Source organism: Channa argus, chromosome 1, assembly GCF_033026475.1.
Source record: "Channa argus isolate prfri chromosome 1, Channa argus male v1.0, whole genome shotgun sequence".
NCBI lineage: Eukaryota > Metazoa > Chordata > Actinopteri > Anabantiformes > Channidae > Channa > Channa argus.
The window spans coordinates 17,112,893-17,116,241 of NC_090197.1; positions in this window are offsets into that span (position 1 = coordinate 17,112,893).

Sequence of the window (3,349 nt, forward strand, 5' to 3'; positions counted from 1 at the left end):
TGGTTGTAGTAAAAACACTCCGCGCTAACAAAAGTTCCACCTTAAACAGTGAACAGTCCAAAAAACTATGTTAGTGATATTATTCTAGAAAGTGTAAATGTAATATACTACAGAATCAACTTTTATTCACCACCGTGTTTTAATATATTAAAAACAAACAATAAAACATTTAAATTCCTAAAATGTACTGGTAAGTAACGTCCACTAGATGGCGGAAAACAATTATAAAACCCCAATAGGCTCATTCAATTCAAAACGGGACATTAGGGCATACGGCATTATCCATGTCTTATTATTACTTTATTAAACCTGTAGTTTACCTTATTTAAGAACACAAATGCAAAACACCCTAATAGGGATACCAATTTAAAATGCTCAGTAGAATTATGCACAATGTAGTGTTGAAATTACAGTTGGATTTAATATTGGTTTTTAATTCAGAGGAAGTAAAAAGAATATTAACATGGTAATTATTTATTGGACTGTATAGATTTTTTAATCTCCCACAGGCACTCAGAGGTCAGGCCGGAACAGAGTTGGTGGGGATTTTGAGCCTTGTCTGATATTTTATATTAATTTGAAATTGCTCCAACAAGAATCAAGATGTCACACACTCTATGTCGGACTGCATTATCCCCTTGCCAAGTGTTGACTGAGGGTGACTGGTCGCAGCTGAGCTAGCTGCCAGCCAGACAGCCCTGCTTGTTTAAAAAAAAGCCCTTGGGCCTTTTGGATTTCAAAGGTTGAGACCACACTTTTGTCACAATGAGTTTCCAAATGCCTACTTGACATAATCAGGAGGAGGAATGTGATGGCTTGTCTGGACCCTTGAGATGATAAATTATAATGTAGCAGAGAAACACAGGGGTAGAATAATATAAGGAAATAATATGAGGAAGTGAGAAATGATGGAAACAGTAAGGACTTGTGACTGGGCTATTTTTTGAATTGCCTCTGACCGAACTGACTTGTAGTATATGTGCGTGACAAAGACAAAACAGACAAACTGTCACCAGCACCAGCACACAGAAAATAAATTGTGTTCATCTTGCTGTGGATGTTGAGAGTTAGGGTTTAGACAGAACTGGCAGGGTGAAACGACCTCTCTGTGGAGGATACCCATGGATCCATGGCTCTCATTTCTCGAGTGGCAGCTAGATGATAGCTGGGTTGGAGCCAAACAGCTGCATCGGTGAAAAAAAATCTCTGTTATCTTCACACTGATATGCATTCATATTCTCTTGTGGTAAAATCTCGATACCTGTTCATATAATGCAGAATTAGTTTGATCAAATGCAGTATGCCAGTGCAAAAAATGGAAGGTTATTTAGGAAGGTTGTGTCCTGTTTTCTAAATTCTAGTAAAAAGAGTGTAAGGTGTTCACGTGTAATATCATTTTACTGTATGTCCATTTATTTTTTATTGAAAACAGTGACCTAAAGTAAAAAAAAAATTCTGTCCCATGTCTCCAACACAAAAGCCACACAACTCTCTTGTTCATTTAGCAGTTATGAAAGCAGAACATTAAACGTGGTTTACAGTATAAATAATATCTTCAAATGTTTTATGCATTCAATTTATTCTACCAGATGATACAGCCAAGTGTTCAATAACTCACTGTGCCTGAGGAGCTCTAATGTCTTCTTGCGAAAGCAGATAATTTAAGGAATTTATATGCTGAAATTCATATTTATGGAAATACTTAATAATGGTTTCGGGGTTTGGGATAGAGAATCCTGTTTTCCTTTTAATAATTTAATATTCTTAGGGAGTTTACAGACTCTTTTTCATTTGTTGCCATTACTCAGTCACCGACAAACAAGCTGTGGCTGAGACAAGCTAAACAAGTGTATGAAATGACTGTTATTGCACTAATATACTTCTAAGATCAATACAAGCAAAGGTAAAAGCAGTACTTTAAAATTACTGTGAATAGTTAACTGAATTTAATCATAGAAATACCTGGTTTTATCTTGGTTTAGCACCCTCAAGTTTGCAAGTTTAAATAAACTATAAAATAGTTGTAGTTTTCTAACACACAGGTTAAATATAAACTGAAATTTCTGTCTTAATAATGTATTGCTTTGAAAATTATTCAGATCCTATTAATTATCATTGGATAATTGCTGTCTTTTATTTATATATTATATATTTGTTTATATTATTATATATATTTAAGAGCACAAAAGCTTTTCTTATTGTCATATTGTTTTGTTATTTTCTATCAGTAAGATGAAAAGAAATAAAAATGTTGACTTTATAAGTTTGTATTGCAATATATGAACACATTACTATGTTTAGGAGTATGTGTGTACTATAAACATTTTTCTACATATGTAGAAAAATACAGCTCATGCATTAATTTTCCATTAATATGCTATTAATGTATTTCAAACTGCAGAAAACATGTCTGACAAATGAGACAGCCTTTAAATAAATAGGTGCTGGGTGGAAGCTGAAGCTGATAACAAGTATATGCAAAGTGTCCGTGATTATGAAACAACAGAACTTGAGACACAGAAAAGCCAAGGAAACTGGGCTGAGATATGCATGGCACTTTGCTGTTGCTTGGTTTTGTTCACATCCAATTAAGTTAGCCTAGTCCCTGAGGATGCCTACTTGGCAGGAGGAGTGTGGCAAATGACAGACAGATGACGAGCTCCTCATTACCACTGCTGTGTTGTGTATTTTAATATATTAAAAATGTCTGACTTCTATCAATTTTGTTAAGTTCGTATATTGTTTGCCCTGGAGGCAAGTATGAATGTTTGAATCGTGGTCTGAACAATATGTTCAAAACATGGAGCATTAGATTACTAATACAAAACATAATAATGTAAGTAACATGTTTCAGGAGGGTCATAGAACACTTCCTTCTGAATTTCCTAAACTTGAAAATGTCTGCCCTTTTAAAATGCAGGGACAAGTTCTTCAACATTTCTTTTTTTAAATCCCCAATTTTCAATCTACTTATCCAAAAGGCAGAATATGACAGAGTGTGCACTCATTTTACATCTTGCAGTGTGCAAAATCACTATCTATTTAGGCTCAGCAGTTCTTGTCCCAGGAGCTGTACAGCCAGAAGGAATGATCCAGAGAGAGTGAGAGAGAGAGAGAAGAGAAGTCAGCACTTCTAAAGCACGGAAAGAGACTGTAGCAGCTGTTAGTAACACAATCACACCATGCATAAGCATCTTTTATTTAATGAGCAATACCCTTGGACTGTGCAGATGAGCATACACAAAAGGGACTTCCTGCTTGTATGTGCTTTCAGGCAAATTTTCAAAATGCAATGTGGTTAAACGAGATTAGAGGGAGAGGAACAAATATTGAATATTCCACAACAAAT